Source organism: Amblyomma americanum, chromosome 5 (assembly GCF_052857255.1).
Source record: "Amblyomma americanum isolate KBUSLIRL-KWMA chromosome 5, ASM5285725v1, whole genome shotgun sequence".
NCBI lineage: Eukaryota > Metazoa > Arthropoda > Arachnida > Ixodida > Ixodidae > Amblyomma > Amblyomma americanum.
In genome coordinates, this window is record NC_135501.1 from 153,541,122 (window position 1) to 153,559,325 (window position 18,204).

At 43.7% G+C, this 18,204-nt stretch overlaps 1 long non-coding RNA gene across 3 annotated transcripts; it reads left to right on the forward strand.

The window, feature by feature from the left end:
* Positions 1 to 4,123: 4,123 nt before the first annotated feature.
* Positions 4,124 to 16,182, forward strand: LOC144135171 (uncharacterized). 3 transcript variants are annotated; one of them, XR_013315398.1, is made up of 5 exons: positions 4,124 to 4,297; positions 8,513 to 8,553; positions 9,430 to 9,486; positions 12,950 to 13,024; positions 16,027 to 16,182. It is a non-coding gene; the product is annotated as an uncharacterized LOC144135171 (long non-coding RNA). The 3 variants fall into 3 exon arrangements; XR_013315399.1 differs by having other exon boundaries at positions 12,953 to 13,024; XR_013315400.1 differs by having other exon boundaries at positions 9,430 to 9,468.
* Positions 16,183 to 18,204: the final 2,022 nt, after the last annotated feature.

The window sequence follows — 18,204 nt, forward strand, 5'->3', positions numbered from 1 at the left end:
CAACCACAGCGAGATGGATGCACATGTCATTGAGACTTTATCACAAAATAAACGCAAAAACGTGTTTTAAATCTAAGCAATAGCGCCTCCAAACACAAATATCACGAATGCAGGCAAAGCACTGAAGTTTGGTTGAAAAATACCTTTCTGAAAGTGGGTGCAACTTGCACATTGCATTTACGCTTGCAAGCGCCAGCTTTTATTTTGTACGTACGAGTTGTATAAGTCATTACTTTGTATAACTGCCTATACGTGACGTTGTGTAAATTGTTGGAGGATGTTCTTGCTTCACGACCTTGGGTAACATGGCCTCCGCATATCTCGATATTCGGAGGCACATTTCTTGGCCGAAGGCCAACAAACCAAACCCATTCTGCCTTATTTCACAGGTTAACAGTTTGTCAAACATGTATTTTACTCCCTTTACGGGCACAACTGTGGCAGAACAATGGCAGGCAGGATGTACACGACGGGAGAACCACAAACCTTACTTGCAACCAGAGTAGCGAAACACTTATTGTATTAACGCGATAGCGTTAGGGAGCTCGTGCCAAAGAAACTTAGGTTTTGCCGTCGTTGATCACGAGCTAAAAATTCACGAAATATTCCCAGAGAAGCAACCTAGGAGGCAAGTAGGCCACCTACATCACATAATTTTGTGGCGTCATCTCAATCTACCCCCAAATTTTGAGCAAACTGCACAATGTGGCAGGTGGCAGTTAAATTAGTGATTGTTCGCTGTACGTTATTCGGCAAGAGAAACATGGGTCTCACAAGGCCCACCGCTGGGAGCACCTGCCATCGCAGGGCAGTGGCGCTTCGCTTAACCGCTGCACCACTGCGCCCAGGAAGTGGTATGAGGACCCCCGGGGATCTACGAATGTGAAGTAGGGAATGAACAGTTATGCATATATTGACATTAACCCATTATGCTATCGCGTCATACGCTTAAGGCGGCGCTTCTGGCCCCTCCAATTCTCGCTTGATGTGATAAGATGTATTCAAGCCAAGAAAAAGCAAAATATGACAACATATAAGTCACTGGTTAGTACGGACAATTCAGAGAAACACTTTCCCCACGGCGGCGCTTCCGCTGCCGCTCAACTTCGCGAGTACGCATTTTATGCGTCAAAGCCCGTTAAGTAGGGTGGTGGCTCCTCTGGCGGTTCGGTCACGGCCATTGTTGCTTTATTCCGGGTGGTTCCTTGTGTCGCTCGTGATACTACCTAACATCTGCTTCGTTCATCTGGCGGCAATGTTCGCTTTGACAGGGAAGCTTTCCGCCTCACGTACGGACGTATCTGCCGTTGGCAAGGTTTGTTCTCACGATCAAGAGCGTGCAGCATGTCGACTGCTGACTGCCCCAAATCCGACGGTCTCGTGTCGGCGGTGACATAGGAGTGGCACACTTTTCATGGTCGTCGCTCTAAGCAATAAAGAAGACAAACAAGCCACGGGCGCCTGAGCGGTATTATGTGTAGTCCCGTGATATTGGTGCAACGCTTTTGACATTCACTGGGACAGTATTTTCTGCACTGTGCATGGTCAATTGGAAAGAAAGTAAGCATTTTCATTCTGCCAACGTAACAGTGCAGCAAGTCCCGGTTTTTTTCTCTTGTCAGAACATATACGAATTCAGCTTCAAAGGTAACGCACATCACAACGGGAGTAGTAAATTATTTGAATGCTGGTAATTCTTGATTAAAATAAAAAACAAGAGGCCAAAAGGCTGGTTTCGGGATGAGGAGCTTAAACGACGAATTTTGCTAAAAATAGAACCCGGCCAAAACGCAGAACAATAAAGGGTTTTGACACCGTTAAGGCTTTTTATAAAAAAATAACAGAAGAACGTCATAGGGCTACGGGAATTTGCACTACTGCCTTGCGTTTTAGAAATAGAACAGTCATCGAATACGCGACAAAATGTCTAAAGCGATAGTTTTAAGGGTCCCGCTTTGTAGAAAATCCGGGGCTTCGGCTGTAGTTATTAATGAAAAGTTTGAATAGGGGGACTTAGAAAGTGACTATAACATTAGAAAACATGTAAAACAGGTGATTTGAAGGTCCCAACATGACTCAAAGATTATTGCAAAGTAATTGCATTGCGCTGTAAATAAAATTTGGGTAACATGTTAGAAATTGAACCCCTTACCTTCGGTTAACAAGACAGATACGCGCAGGTGCGTTTGCGCGATTTGATTAAAGCGGGCTGTATAGGTGTGTGGTGTGGTCTTTCGCATACTATAAAAACGGTTTTCGTGTCTGCGGAGAGCCGCAGACGAGACTCATTAACGTTATGACGTCATACCCTTGAAGGCGTAGCTCAGGTGTCCTAGAAATTTTTCCCCTATTGTCGCACGAGACTCATTGCAGAATACGGCACATAATTTGTTTTTGTTAATTGCAAGACAATGAACATCACTGACTACAACATAGCAAGAAAAAGAAAAAGAACGCACCAACGTAATTACGTTCACAAGTCGAGACAAACTATTTCAGTGCTACTAAGTCACGAGATAGGCTTAGCCATTTGAGGAGTTTAGCTTGAGCTGTAAAAAACTCCCGCATAGATGTGGCAATTTCAAAAATGTCTTTCAAGCGTCGAGCGATCGTTCGCACCGCATGCGTGACTGTGATTGTTGTCTTATTTCGGCAGGCAGTGGAGCATTAAGACCATGGTCCTATCGAATGGAACGCCAACCTCATTTTCAGTTGGAAGGTTGCGAAAGCCATGAGGAGTGAGAACTAGATGCAACAAAACTTGTTTTTGGGCTAGTTGGTAAGCCACGATCTCGGAAGAACCAGCGCAAAAAGAACAACTGACAAGAAACAAGGAGGCCGACACGGACAGAAGCGCTGATCTGTCCGTGTCGGCCTCCTTGTTTCTTTTACGTTGTTCTTTTTGCGCTGGTTCTTCTTGAGATCAAACTGGAATGGCAACTTTGAATTGCGGATTTACCGGTTCTCTCAGACATTCTCTTGTTTTCGCGCATGCGTAGTAAAGAATATCGCATGACTAGGAGTGGCATGTCTGCAACATCACCGCTATGGCCGGAACTCAACCGGAAAGCGAGCTATTTACAGTCTGGCTAGCCCCGCCAAGACCTCAGCAGTGAATAGCAAAGGAGACGAAGGGGCTATGGGCAGGCGGGAGGAGCGCTTGTGCTGCGTTGTAACTCGGTGTGTGTACATCGGTCAACGAGCTGCATTTAGGTCGCGAAATGTTGCACTTTTGTTGTACTCTGGACTTTGTACACTTTGTACTTCGTACAAGTTGCACAAGTTATACAAGTTGTACAAGTTGTACTTTTCGCTGTAGGACTGAAAGAAGCAGCCGGCAGCTAGAGGGACGGAACCGACTACGTGGCGTGGATTTAAGATAAATAATGAGGAAAGAGTGGCAACGAGAGGTTAGACGTAGAGGACGACCCTCACAACGGGACCAGCATAGAAAGGTAACCATAGACTGGATTACCGCTTCAAGGCATGCAGGACGAAGCTTAGACGTCCAGCAAAATGAGCGAATTGATTGATTAAATTAGTAAAGGCACTAAATTTTCGTTCCATGTTTTCTCTTTTGGTGTACGAGGATCACCACGTGATGTTCGCTTGCGAGAGCTATATAATTTATTTAAAAATTACTTTTCTGTCCTATCTCGATTTAGGCTTTAAAAGCCGAGCGACGGCTGGAAAAGTTGTTTGTTTACTTTTCCACTGCTAATTATTCCCACAGTGAGATATTATTTCGCAGCTGATTTTATTTTCCCGATATTAAACCTTCAGCGTATAGAACACTACCGGCTGCTTAAGTGAAGCTTTAACGTGAGTGTAGGAGCCGGGGTTGTGTTTGGCACATTCAGTCCACACAGTTTGACTTTTTTTTGTTTCAAGCCTATCCTTTAGGGTTCATTTTCAGCAATATTCTATTGAGAGAATTTTTATAACGCAATAAACTGATGCAAAACAATTTGTACTCATTTAATGGTACCGGTATACTATGGGCATGAACAAATGATTGTGGTGCCTTAATTTTACTGCCCTCAGCTGTCAAAGGACGGCAAGAGGAGATAAATGTAATATTCCTTAGTGTTTGAATTTGCGCACCCGAAACATATGCTGCTTTATTGCAGTATGCCTTAACAGAATGACGTGTGTTTTAGGCGAGCTGAAAATAAGTGCGCAGAAACATTCTTTTTCCCTTAGCACTGGACGCTACGTTTTTATGTCAGCCGTAATCGTCCTGTTTCATCACTAATCAATATGTGGAAACTGTTGGTGGCGGCTCTTCTTTTCGCGGGTGAGTTTTGTGTCTCTTTCTGTTGAAGTGCGAAGAACCAACTTGAAACTACGCTTTTCATTGCTAATATATATTGCACGTTGAGGCATGTATATTTCCACTGCTGCCGCTTTGCTTCATCAGATTTATTTCCTAGGCAAAATTTATAAGTCTATGGGACACAATAGCAGCCCCTATTCAAACGTTCCATAACAAGAGTCCCGTAATACCATGCACGTTCGGCATGGCATATATGGAGTTTATGTGGAATATAGAGGGTCAATATGAACCATACGAATAGCGCCTATGCAAACATACAGGCTACGCATGACGTCGTGCGCATCATACCTAAATCACATACAAATTATACTAAAATGATATGAAGACCATACGGAAATATTTGTAGTCGCTCATTTGAGACATTTCATGCCGAGCGCTGGTTTGTTCTTGGTAATACGTCAAGAGCAAAAGTGCCCCAAAAAAGAGCCAAATTTTATAAAAACGAAATGTGCACGTTGCAAAAGAGAATTGTGCGATGCAGGTATACGCACGTTGAACAACGTGTTTTCATATTGCCCTTAATTACATGTCTTTCGGTGCGAAATGCACACATTGAAGCGTTTGAAGTAGGGAAGGTGAGAGTTATGAAGGTGATCGATGGACGCGCGCCACAGATACTAAGAAGCTGATTGTCAGTGTATTTCATTAACGCTGGTAAAGAAGGAGGCCGCTTACTGAGAACCTGACTGCGGCAGTTCACACGCTAGGTGCATAAAACTTCGTTGCCTTTCTTTGTCTCGATCTCCAGCCAGCAGAAAATAAGAGGAAATCATCGCAGCACTTATCCTATTGGCGCTTCCAGTGACAGTCTACTGCTCGTATCCGTCACCTTCACATGTCCACCCTGCTCATCAGAACACGAAAATGAGCTGGCTTTGAGAAATGAGAAAATTCGGACTTCGTATTGCCGTTCGTCTAGAGAATATTGTACCCACCGGCCTATCCAACCCGTTAACCGACTTGTACGACGGGATACCGACGCTAGCTGGGTTCACAAAATAATTAACTCAATGCTGACGCCATTCACAGGTGTACCAGGAATGCGTTTTTTATGGGAAGGCCACAGTTAGCGCTTTACGGTACGAGAAATGTGTGGGCATGGACATGGGCATCGAGTCACGCAGCGCCTTTGAGGACCGCGTTCGTGCTTTCCTATACCCGCCGCATTACTTTGGCTCCGGCTTCCCGCATACACGCAGGGCTCTGAGCAGGATGCTTCGCTTCGGTGACGTGCACATCTGTCCGCAGTGGGATTTATGTTCCACGTTGCCGGTGCGTGCCTTATAATCATGCCGCGGACACAAGTGCCCAGGCGTGTGCGCACAGCTGTTAATAAGACTCGGTGCAACTGGCGGTGAGCGAGAACAGCCTCACTGAAACAGCTATATGCAAGTGCAACCGCGCTCCGCCAGGTGTCCTCACCTCCTGGGTGGTTCTCCTTCCCCACCTGCCCTCTTCTCTCTTTCTCGCGATCTGCTTCTCCTTCTCCGCCAGCGGGGAAGTGGCAATGTGGACTGCGCGAAGACGATGAAGACGATTACACGAAATCAGGGGAATAAGACTGGTAGCTATTCAAAATGAAATTTGTGAGTTGTTTAAATGACAGTTGCCTAACGTCAGTTCATTAAATGACAGACGAAAGAAAGATAGAAAACTCGCAAAAAGCTTTGCCGTTTTGAGCGCACATTTATTCTGGAAGCCCAGCGCAGGATGCGATACCCCATGTTCTGCGGTGAAGCGAAAAAACAATACTCCGAGAGAACATTTCTTGTCAAGGCATCTAAAGCTTTAGAGCCGAAATTCACACCCTCTCTTTATACGCAGGGAATAGTATTCGATTTCAATCCATACAATTAGTCTCCTCCACCCTGCCGCCGAACAAGTCCAACTTTCTTGAAAATCACTTTTAATTGCGAGGCAATTGTGGTATATTGTACATTGTATACGATACCGTTATGAACATATTGATCAGAATGCTCCAATCTTTCGATGCATAGTAAAATCTTGCTTTCAAACTTGGTCGTGAGCTCCTACTGAGTAGTTAAGACTGCCATATAGTACAAACGAGGTGCTTTTTTGACAGTAGTTGTGAGGCAGCTATGTAGCATTATAAGATATTGTAATGAACTATTCTTGATGACGGGCTCAGCTTGCAAGGCGGAGCGAAATCAACTGTTTGTAGTTTGCATTGCGCTCTAAGCGAGTTGTGAAGACTGCCTCAGAAAATTAATGGGATGAATATTAAGAATAAATAGCAGGAAATTACCAGCGTCCAGAGGAGAGATCTGCTGATATACCGACTGCTAAGGTGCTATAGCTTAGCATATGCGAAAAAATTGCGTTGACAAACATGTTTCTGTTGAAAAATGTTCTTGTTCTGTAATTTCTGGGTATTCCAGCCCCAAGGAGAGGTTTTGGTGTAATAAAAGGTATATTAATTTATAACTCTAAAGGAGTCTTTCGACGACCCATTGCTAGTTGAGTAGATATTAGATATACAATGTCCTTACTAATGAGCCCAGTTGCGTTTGAATAATTCCTTCATGCTTTGGTATTGGCAAAAAAAACCAGAAGCAAATAGTGAATTGAGTTCAGAAAGAAAAATAAAGCGAACTGTGTAATGAAAAAAGTCGCCTCCACATTAACGACATTGGCAGAGAACAATAATAGTCATTAACCACCGCGCGGAACGTGCATATACTTGCCCAGTGTCACTTTGTCAGCCCAAGTTGTGAAGAAATCACAACTGTTTCCAGAAGACAGCATAAGCCGGCACATCAGCTTGTGAGGCTTTGTCAATACGAGACGCAGCGCACGCTTCAGCGCCAGGTCTGTTTGCTTTCTCCGCTGAGAAAGGCTTATGTCTTAGTGCAGGCAATACAAGATCTTTCTTATACTCGCGGACGGCTGTTTGTGGCTATGCGGCGGAAGCCGCGGGCGCGCGCCGCCAGCTTAAACGCCTATCTCTCTCCCTCGTGAGAGCGTGATAAGAGCGCGTCCGTGAAAGCCTTGCGCCTCGCCCTCGTTGCTTCCACTGCATAGCCACAAAAAGCTGTCGGCCAGTATGGGGAACTTGCGCTGAAGTTTGCGGTGCCGATTGCAGCGCCATAACACACTGCCTAGCGAGAAGAGCAAGCAGTTTTGGGTAGTACTCTTAGTACTTTTCCGCGCCATCTTCAGTCGCTTATTGGCGTGAGCCTCCGTGCTCTGTCGAAGGCCGTGCGTCAGCTATCTGGGCTACGCCGAGATCGAGAAGCTAGGCAATGACTGCTGTCAGCCAAACGCGGGTATCTAATCGCGCAGAATGTGTTCTCGCGTTTGCAGCGGCCCAAGGGCTGACAAAAGCAGTTTTGAGTCACCGAATGAAACGATTGCAGTCCCACCTTGGCAGCGCAGGTTCCCCATAGGTTTACTCCCACTGAATATTTGTTCACTTGTATGTGTGTAATAGAAATAGTGCCGTCGCTAGTGAAAGGGCTGAACCTTACGACAAATTTTTTGGCAGACACCATCCGTCGTTATGGGTGCGGTTTGTGTTTGCCATTTGTAGCTGTGTGTTTTTACGTTTAAAAAAACAAATTTTATTTGTTTTCAATGATTCGAAATCGCAAGTTTACTGCGTATGTGAAGCGCGGCCGTTCACAGCATTACGTGCCCGAAATTGCACTGCCCGCGCCCCTCAGTTATCTTGGTACAGTTTTATTTTAACACCTACAAGCACAATCCACTGGCTGGTATAGGGAGCTGCGTTGGTTCAATAGGAACAAAAATTAGTCTTATTAACATCAGATTCCTGGATGTTCTACCTTAAAAATACCGCTTTTTCATACGATAGCAGAAAAGCCCTATGAGGCCAAAATACGTCGTCGGCCACAAAGTTAACCCATTGGCTGGACAAAAATGACGTCACGAGGTTGGAGCATACCCACTGGCTGAAGGTAAGTGACGTCACATGAACAGAAGTGACGTAAGTTCTGGTAACTGCATCAACAGCTGTTAATGCTTGTGGCACATAATGGAATTAAGTATCCCTGTGAACTGTTTTCTTTTAGCGCTGCTGCCGTTTCACCAAGGAAGACATAGAGCTTAAAGTAATTTTTCTATGAATATAAATGAAGATTCATGGGAAGAATTGATGAGAAATTGATTATTTTTGCTTTGGCTGATGTTTTTCAGTACTGCAGCGGGTGCGTGGCCAGTGTCCGTTCGGACCAGATGTAAGCTCTTAATTATTTGCGTTGGGATCAAATTCGCGCTTTTTAAATCTATTTTGTTTGCCCGCCAGGGTTTTCAAAGGCTTAGAGAGTATTCCAATTCGTGCACTGATGAAAAAATGTTTCCTTGTCAAAATTCCCTAAAACTTAAATCAGTGCGATAGCATCTGGGTTGCCGTCTTGAAAAACCACTGCGTTTTTACTTAACCAAATTCCCTGATTGGCTGAGAAGGTAGTAATGTCATCAGCACTGCCAAATTTGAAAAATCTCAGGACTGAAAAGTTCGAGTACCTTTCATTGGATTATCGAAACGCAACCCAATCTTAGACCATAATCCATCCACTGTTCCCCATTACTCCACCTTGGTTGGCCACTAGTCCACACTAATCCACCTTAAATCAACCGCTGATCAATAATTACCCACCTTAATCTATTTTTCGGGTGTTTACTTCAAAAATTTCGGGGGTTATTTGGAATATTTTGGCGTGGGTTGACTTTCAAATAGTATAGCATATTCTTCTTTAAGAATTTGATAAAAAAGGCCCCAAGTTTTGGCTAATCTCGTCGAGTTTTCATTACGCATTCTTTGTCATGCCTTTCAACATGTTCTTTGTGGTAAAGAGTGATAGATCACTATGTTTTGCAATCTCTCTTAGATGCTTATTATATATAACACCTTTGAAGCCATTGGGGCTCAGCACGTTTCTTATGCTTTTTAATTAGGAACCGTTTTCATAAGTCCCGTTGCCGCTAGAAAAGTAGACTTTTCACAGTTTGCTGTAGCTACTGAACCTTGATTGTTTTTCTTAAGTTTTGGTTTTCAAAAATACACAATTATTCCGTTTGATCGTGTTTTTTAATAAGTTTATCGCTTTCAGTGCCTGCCAAGAATGCCTCCAGACAATCCAAATGAACGAGGACGTCATACGGCTCAAGTTAGTGTGACTTTTTGCAAGTCATCTCAGTTTCACCTACCCCATATGTAGTCGAAGTTGGAAGAGTTAAATTTTCGATGGAAACATGGGATGTGAGAACTCAAGTTTACCTGAGAAGAACCATTCAAGTGTTCTCAGAATAGTGCCCTGTTAGGCATCAGAGGGGATAGCTTACACGTGACCTCAGTGGCACCATAATGACTTGCCAGGCATATACTCCATATTGAACATCGAATAAGGTTGTAATAAGCAGATTAGATACGTGCACAAACTTTAACCGTGGTCTTGAGTCTATCAACATGAAGGTCGCTATGACAGCGTATGATGAGCGGCCAGTTGACACCACATGATTTGAAAGAAAAAAAATTGCTTAAAAGAGAGTACACGGAAGGTGTGTAGAAAAGACGAGCAAAGGCTTCCGTGGAAACTTTTCTACTTCTATTGAAAGCCTGCACTTGTATTATATGCATCTCATGTGTGACTGGTCCCTTGCGCAAGAAAGAATCATGCGCATTCTGCTACTGCCTTTGTGAACGCTCTTTGTTGAGCATATGAAGGGGAAATACATTACAACAGGGGGAACTACCGTAATTCCTAGTATACAATGCACACCCAGTGCATTGCCCGCAGGGTTCTATTTTGATAAAATTTTTTTTGTACTATATTATGTGAGCCCTGTTCATAACTTCCAAAGGTCGCGTGTACAACCAGCACGTAGAAATACATGTCCATGCAGTGTTTAGCACAGTCCGAGCAGTCGGAGGCAGGAAAGTTTGTTTCTGTGTTAAAGCAAGGCTCGCAACTTTCTTTCGCATCATAATTTTTTTTTCTGGAGAGTTTTAGCCCGTATAGACAGCCGCACGGCCAATATGGCATCGCATGGCTGTTGCTGTCGTTGCCGTGCTTCCCTAGCTGTATCTGCCGCGTACGGCGGCACTAACCGTAGTGGGCGTATTCATCGCACAGCGGTGCCAAAAGTACCCACTCTCTTCTTGGGAAACATATGTTCTCAAGACGGCTTCACCGATGCCAATGGCAGTCTTGCCAATAGCTCCCTTTGCAGGACTCCACTACTCTCTTGCTCCCTGGCGCCGGTTCACTTTCTTGGAAATCGAAATAAAAATTTGTGCCAGCCTCGCTTTAACAACCGAAGCACAGCGCAAACAACACAAGAATTCTAAGTAAAATCGAATTGGGCATTTTATGCTATACTGCACATACTGAAAAAAAAAACTGCTCAGACCAACCCTGTAGCAATACCTCAGAGTTGAAAATTTCAGTTTTTAAATACGTGTAGGCCGTGGACTGCATACCGCACATTACAGTACTTTTTATTGTGCTAGCAGTGGTATATAGAGCGTTTATGATGCATTTGTGCCTCAACTGGACCCTGCTACTCGTTTAATCGTGCCTATTATCCGCCACGAAGCTGCAGCTGCTCAACGCTAAACGCAGACAAAATATTTTCGGGAAATGGAAATGGGTAGGGGGGGGGGGGCGGGGCTCCTAGAAACACTCACAGTGGCATCGCGGTGAAAGGCGAGCTGCTTGAGGCGTGTCACGTGCTTCAATTTGCGTGTAAGGACGCGGGGAGGTGAAGATGTACACGTGTAATTCATTGCGGCATTAAAATAACCTTGCATAGTGTGATAACTTGACGGCACGCCGCGATCGCGTCACAATACCGGCTGAGCTCATAATTTCAGTGTAGCAGGAAGTTGAAAAAAAGTGAGCATTGCGACAGCGTTAGAATCCTCATGGGGCGAAAATGTGCCGTCTGTCATAAAATTGGTCTATTCGATAAAAGGTAATGACGGCACCAGAGCAAATAATTACCATTGGCTGGATGGAATTGACGTCATTAGACTAGGAGTGGCCGCACTTCTCGTTAATGCAGCAACAGCTTCTAATGCTACCACGTTGAGAACACATCATGTAATTCGGTGCTACTGTGAACTTTCTTCCCGTTTTTTTACTTCTTGTGGATGGGCATGCCGGTGACAGCAAGGTTAACGCCCTTTTTTGATGCGTAAGCATTGCATGGCTGTGTAGGCGAGTTCGGCGTAGACTAGGTAATCTCGGTCCTATAACGGAGGAATAGTTAAAATATCGGGAAAATAATGGTATCTTCGTATAGAGCATCGAAAGAGGATGTGCAAGTGACAAAATGGTTAAGGTGGGTTAATTAGGTAATTGATCACAACAAAATGTCCAAAAAGGAGGCGGGGTCGGAGCAAAAAGGGGGCCACGTTTGAAAACACCGGAAGTGGTTTGAGCTAAGGCTTGCGGCCAAATTTGAAAACGAAACATGGCGCCAAGTTTGAAAACTCAAAATGGAACTTGATGGACCTTGATTACATTAGGCAAAGAGGGGCAAAGAGGGGCGAGGAGGCGTCATTGCTTACGCAATTCTCCATTGCGGGTGGCGCAGTGATCTCGTAATATTTTAAACGCTTATCAAAGCGCGCGTGCTGTGTGTAGGTTTTGCAGGCAGATGAAATTTCGCACTACTAGACGAAGAGTGCTGCGGGGATACATGTGTCTTTCCTATCCTCATGATTCCTTCCCCGCAACGGTAAGCACAAGTGAGGTGGAGTGCCAATTTGTATACACTTTGCGGCAGCTATTGCGTTCTCCCGGCCTTATTATCCCCTTATCCTGTAAAGGAAAACGCGAGGGTACCTTCCAGCTGTAGAACTGCTGTTGCTTTCTTCTAACAATAATTTACCATCACACGATGGCGGCTTTCCGGCTCTTGCTCAAGCACCTATATCTGGCTGCTACTCGAGAAACGCGAGGAAACTCTCCTTATAAAAATGGTCTATAGACAGTCTACAAACTTCTTATAGACTCTTTTGTTTTCCTATAGATATTTACTGTTGTCTACTCATAGTCTTTTGACTATCTATAGACAAAAGTCTACTAAAAGTGTATGGTCATAAATCTATAGACTGTCTAAAGACAAAAGCCTATTAAACTTGTATGACCATAAATCTATAGATTGTCTATAGACAGTCTATAGGATTTGTATTATTGCCTATTGACTGTTCTCTATGGTTCGTCTATAGAGAGTCGTTAGACTTTATACACAGAAGTGTATGGGCAGTTTATTGACGATCTCAAGCAGTTTTTGTAAGGGCTTGGAGCCGGGACAATCATCGGTCGAAACAAATTCTATTCGTAGTATTCTTGAAGTAGAAAAATTCGACGAGCGTCACCTCAGCGGTGGGAAGTGAGCGAATAATCGCTGATGGCCTAGAAGCCGAAGATATGGAAGCGCACTTGCCAAGTTGCACGTAGAATGAATACGCTCTTGACAGAGGAGCCTTGCATCCAAGGAGGTTCCGCTGGAGAGCTGCGACGCGCGGCTTAGAAAAACTGTCGGGAGGCGATGTGTCATAAAATTTCCAGGAGAAATAGAATACTGTAGAAGATAACTTTTTTTTTTCTATTCTGTACCCAGCAGGGCGCTCGGATCGGAGAACAAACTATGAAAACCCCACCGTGCAGAGGCATGGCAGATGGCAGCGTATGCGAGGTGAGAAAATGAGCGCTTGGAAAACAACCAAAATGGAGGTACTATACATGAAGTATCCTGACGGACCTTCAAGTAAACCACACGAACCTTTCCCTGCCTGTCAGGACAGATGGTTGGTAATAACTATATTAGACCCACTTCAGCAGATCATGTGAGGGTAATACATGCATATGCGTCATTTAGGGTAGCTGCTCTGTGTGTTCGGGTAAAGTAAGCGCTTTTGCTTCATTAGTTTTCTAAGCAGATTCACTTGTACACTCAGGGAGATCATGCGTATGTATACTGTATCTGGTATTAAAACTAGTGAACTGTCTGAATCGTTCATTCTTCCTCCACCTCTGAATAAAGGCGAGAAAGGAGGAATTTCTTTTGCTGCCTTTCCTCGTAGTGGTTGCCGCAGTCGAGAATAACATTGGGAGGAATGTTTGAAAGCAAGTGCACCCTATGTCATGTGTCCTTCGAAAGCAATGGCAGTCATTGCCTCCGCAGATAGCTCCACCACTCTTATACAATGCACTGTTTTGCCAGTTTTTCATACTAATTCAGAGTTGGTGCCAGCGTAGCATCCTGTTGTGAATAAATCTTTTCAACCAAAGCATTGTCGTTATACAGCGTTATTCCTCACTAAGTTACATGGATTCATAGCTTTGGAGCAGAAAATTTGAAACTGGATCAGAATGAAACATTGTAGACCGATTCTGGATAACTTATCTTTCGTGAAAATTTGAGAAAATTGGTTTTTGGGAAAAGAAAATGGCGCAGTACCTGTCTCACACATCGGCGGACACCTGAACCGCACCATAAGGGAAGGGGTAAAGGAGGGCTAAAGAGAAGAAACGAAGAAAGGGGCGCCGTAGTGGAGGGCTTCGAAATAATTTCGACTAACTGGGGATGTTAAACGTGCACTGACATCACACAGCACTTCGGCGCCTTAGCGTTTCGCCTCCATCGATGCGCAGCCGCCGCGGTCGGGTTCGATCCGGGTACCTTTTTCATGATCAAAGTTTTGGCGCAGCGCAAGGTGCTGTCTTAAGGATCTAAAAATTACGGAGGGCCCTTAAGACTATGTGATATGCTTGAAATGTGAAAGGATTGTAGTTCTTTATTTTGCATCTTTTATTTTTGTTTTCAACTTTAATAAATTTTGTATTCTTAGGTTAGTTTTCTGTTTTTGTTAGTATTTTTGTACTTTATGCTTTTTTACTTTTAATTTATTTTTGTTTGCCTGGACACGTGGGTTTTGGGAGTTCACTTTTTGCTGGACACCGGTTTGCGCTGATGATGAGCCATGTAATGCACTCGCTTTACAAGTACTTGTCTCCGTGCGCCAGGAACTGAAACGAGAGGGGAAGTTAAGAAGATCTTGTTGCTGCACATACTGTGCGCTGAAATTCAGTTTCTCTGGAAAATTCTATAATAAGCACCCATTTCTGTAAGAATTGCGTTAATAATAGTAACTGGTTTTGGGGGAAAGGAAATGGCGCAGTATCTGTCTCATATATCGTTGGACACCTGAACCGCGCCGTAAGGGAAGGGATAAAGGAGGGAGTGAAAGAAGAAAGGAAGAGAGAGGAGCCGTAGTGGAGGACTCCGGAATAATTTCGACCACCTGGAGATCTTTAACGTGCGCTGACATCGCACAGCACACGGGCGCCTTAGCGTTTTTCCTCCATAAAAACGCAGCCGCTGCGGTCGGGTTCGAACCCGGGAACTCCGGATCAGTAGTCGAGCGCCCTAACCATTGAGCCACCGCGGCGTTGAAAACTAAGTTTCCAAACTGATTCAGCCCTTGTATAGAACTTTGAAGAGAGTTGGTTTTCCTCTCTATCTTCAGAATGAAGCTTTTAGAGTTAACAGCAAACATGAGCTTGTATTCAAACTTTTCGAACCATCAGCGGAAATTGTTTCGCCGTTTAGCTGCTAAACTTTCAAACGTGAGCATTGTTTACTTATAGTGAACATTTTTCCTCTTTCTATGCTGATAAACATCAGCCTAACATGTTTTGAGCTTCGATAACAACCGTCTACTAGAAAGGGGAAAATAAATATGGTGATGAATTTCCTCAATTCTATCTCAGATCTCTTAGAAAATTTTGTTATGTTTATACTGAACTCAATAATCTTTTATTTTTTGAAAGCCAATTGAAGTTACCTTCTCAGTACGTAATACTGTTTTTTTGTTATACGGCAACAATGCGTTAGTATTACATTGAGAAGTATTTGTTTTTGTTCATTACTTGCTCAAGTGTTACCTAAATATTATAGTTAATGTTTCACTGGACTTTTTGGTACTGCCATGTTCTCCGCATTGTTAATTTTCATTGAGCCTTTTTGAAGCTATATTTGTAAGCTATTTATAAGCTAGCGTGCTTTTGATGATACTTGAGTGACAGGTCCTTTATGTAGATTTTATACTTTGGGATACCTCGTTTACCCGCCGTGGTGACTCAGTGGTTAGGACGCTCGACTACTGATCCAGAGTTACAGGGTTCGAACCTGACCGCGGTGGCTGCATTTTTATGGATTCAAAACGCTAAGGCGCCCGTGTGCTGTGCGATGTCAGTGCACGTTAAAGATCCCCAGGTGGTCGAAATTATCCCGGAGCCCTCCACTACGGCATCTCTTTCTTCCTTTCTCCTTTCACTCCCTCCATTCCCCTTTCCTTTACGGAGCGGTTCAGGTGTCCAACGATATAGGAGACAGATACTGCGCCATTTCCTTTCCCCAAAAACCAATTATTATTATTATTACACCTCGTTGCATTTATTGCGCATCTTTTGAGTTACAACTCTGAATACATATTGAAGTTTCAGTTTAAATCCTTACAATTTATAGTGAATAGGCTCGGTCTTGATAAATTGTGCCATTTTTAGGTTTTTAAACAGGAAGCTGCCATGCATTTCCAGTTTTATCAGAGATGTTGACGAGAAGTATGTACTGTGACCGCGAGACATATCTAATTAAATAACTTTATTTTAATTATCTCTCCTTGCCGACGAAAGAATGGCATCTGTAAAGGGCACTGCCGAGGAGGCCTGTGCGAGTGTTTTGTGAAGAATGTATATGACGAAGCGTGGTGAGAAGACAGCATACCACAGGACGTTGCCACCGGAACGAATAGTAAATCTATTCGCACTAGTTACGCTGGGGGCAACACTAAATGCTACAATAAAGGTTATGATTGAAATGAAATGTTTAGTTTCCTCACCGCATGTAATCATCTAATGAATTCGACACGAGAGATTCCATGAAGGCATCGTCATGGGGAGGATGTTGCGTATGATAACCACCCTTCCTTCTTCGCATTTAGGGTTAACAAGAATCATTACAGAAATATTTAATCACGCAAAGGGAACTGCAATCAAACATCAGCAAAAACGTAGCAATCTGTTGTCAGAATTGCAAAACCCATCCGCATATTTACTTCTTTCGGAGATGGCATGGCCAGAATGAAGGCTTCTAGGCGGCTACCGAAACGAAGCATTAGAACTTGCAAAACCGGCTCGCGAAGTGTGTTGAAGACCAGTTACACTGAAGTGCTCGTGGAGGTCATTCAGTTTGTTGTTTTTTATTACTGCTGAAAAACTTTTTCTCACTGTTGGGAGCGCTATTGGACCACATGAATCAAGGAACAACTACAGCCAGCAGTCTTAAATCACATGTTCACCTTGTTACAAACACCTTCGCAGAGATGAATGTGTCGGGCACGTAGGTTTAGTCGTCAATGTAAATCTTTGTCTGCCTTAAGACGCAAAGAACGCAGATTCGAGAGGCAGGTGCCAACGAGGTAAATTTGTCATATTGCTATACAAGCAGTCTTGCTTATTTATACCGCAAACACTGTTCTTATACTTGCCCCAACAATGTAGCCCCCTGTGCAGTGGTCCAAAGGCTACTCCAATATAAGCGGGAAAGCAGGTAGAAAATTAGGAAGAGACAAGAAAATTTTATAAGCGTGTTAGCGCTGCCAACGAAATATTCAGAAGATAATTGCAACGTAAGAATTGAAGAAGCGGAGCCTGAATGACGCACACGGGCAAATATTTTCGATACGATGCTTCGAAACAAGAAAAATGAGAAAAAATTGAAACAAGCACCATGTGGGACATGTTTGGAAAGAAAAGGTTCAATAAAGCTACTTAATGGTCTGTTTTAGCCTGTCGAAATTAAGCACATCTCTTTAAAAAAGAACATGGCCGTTCTAGACTACGCGCTTTTAAATGTCTACAGACAAACAGTACGCAAGAAGAAACGGAAAGTCACGAGAAAAAAGACTTTGAACAAAGAGAACACGGGTGTGGTTGGCTGTTAACATGCAGCTGTGTCGCCGTACAGCTGGAAGGTTAGAACAGGTACGACTGCTAGAGCAGTGTACTGAATACGGGAGCAGAAGAAAGACCTTTTGTAGTCTACAGATTAATCTTGAATAAAGCTTGCGAATCGGCAGGTTATGTTCACATTGTCCTGTTTAGACCCCCTACAGGGAGTGAGGGGGAGTGGAGGGGGGAGATGCAGGTATAGCCGCAGTATGGCTTCCAGATATGGTCCTGTGGTCGGTTCACGGACCCGTTTGTTGCTCGTAGAAATGGTCGCGCGACAGGTCGGCAAGCACAAAGAGAGCGACGCCACGGAGCTCGGAGGGCCAGCGTAGCTTGTGAATGTGTTCGCGGGTTGCGTACAGCTGCCCTCGACAGTATTCGAGTTTTCTTTTCATCAAGCCGTCCTCGGTTGGAAGGCATCCTGTGTCTTTGCACGCCCAGTGATGCAGACCTGGCTCTCGGTGATCTTCGGTTTCTTGAAAAAGAAATTACGTTCTTTTTTTGTCGTTGGTGTGAACAACTTGTTTTTGGCAAAAAGTTTTTCTTCGTGCCACGGCGGCCATCTTAAATTTTCAAGCGGTAATAAAACATAGCCTTAGAAAAAGCTTTAAAAAAAACTAAAATTTTACACGTGAGTGTCAAACATTTTGTTTGTGCAAATAAACGCCGCTGGAATGTTATGTACATGTTGAAATTAATTTGTCTTACCTGTTTTTCGTTAAAAAACATAGGAGATGCTAAAATATCGGGTTTTGAAATTTTTTATCAAATCTTGCTCTCACAGTAGGCATTCCAACTATTTTTATAAGTAGTCCAGAAGCAAAAGAAGCGAGTAAACATTTTTAAAACGCAAAAAAACAT